We start from the raw sequence: 1,059 nt of genomic DNA, 5'->3' as shown, positions 1-1,059 counted from the left end.
ACAGATACTACACTGATCTTACCAAAGAAAATTATATATATATATATATATATATATATATATGGAAAGGCTGGGGCAGAGCAACTTGCTTATTTAAATTTGGCACCCTAAAGTGATGGTTGCTCCAAGGATGGTAAGAATAGAGTTATTTGAAAGGGTGGGGCTTAAAGTTTTGGGTGTGGAAAATGTGTGGTACTATCAGCAGGACGGTGCGATGGCACACACAGCATGCGTCAATGGCTTTTTTTGCGGCAGAACTTCCCAGGACACATCTCCTTGAGGGTCGATCTGCATTGGCCAGCACGTTGCCCTGATTTATCATCATGTGACTTTATGAGGATACAACGATCGTTCTAGCATCTTGATTCACCTGAAAAACAACATTCGTCGAGCTGTCGCCAACATACCCATCGATATGCTGGAAAGAGTTGACCGAAACTTCAGAGTTCGATTAAGTCAGTGTACAGAGAAGAATGGGTGTCATCTTACAAATATCTTTAAAACTGGTAAAAAAATAAAATTTATATGTTCTAGTTGTTGCAGTTTAAAGAATTACCTGTATACCTGCATTACTTGTATATACGACATAATCACGTTGAGACACCGGTTCCCGTCAGATCAACGAAGTTAAGCAACGTTGAGCCTGGTTATTACTAAAATGGGTGACCAATTTGGGAAGTGCAGGTGCTGTATGTAGGAGGACGTCGACACCTCGCTGCAAAAAGTTGCAAAAGCCTAACGTCGTCATCTCCCCTAACGGGGATATACATGCAACTGGGGACTGCTTGTGAATTTCATACCCCCATGAAACTTCCTCCTCCGGAGGAAACCTGTTAAACCCTGAATAGGGTTGGTGCTGACTGCACACACACGCTGCATTACTTGTGTTTTAATTGATATTCCAAATAAGCAAGTTGCTCTGCCCCATCCTGCACTAGCAGGTCGCCCAGCGTTGCCTGGTCATAAAATATGCATAAATATTATATTTTAATAAATGCAGATGTCTTATTATAAACATAAATACCGTAAGTATTAAGTGTAACATTAAATTTCTTGAAA

At 40.5% G+C, this 1,059-nt stretch overlaps 1 pseudogene; it reads left to right on the top strand.

The window, feature by feature from the left end:
• The first annotated feature begins 577 nt into the window (after positions 1–577).
• On the top strand, positions 578–696 carry LOC145270015 (5S ribosomal RNA; annotated as a pseudogene).
• Positions 697–1,059: the final 363 nt, after the last annotated feature.

The sequence above is a fragment of the Euprymna scolopes genome, chromosome 45, assembly GCF_053919585.1.
Source record: "Euprymna scolopes isolate OS-2025 chromosome 45, ASM5391958v1, whole genome shotgun sequence".
NCBI lineage: Eukaryota > Metazoa > Mollusca > Cephalopoda > Sepiida > Sepiolidae > Euprymna > Euprymna scolopes.
This window is presented reverse-complemented; position numbering and strand designations above follow the sequence as displayed.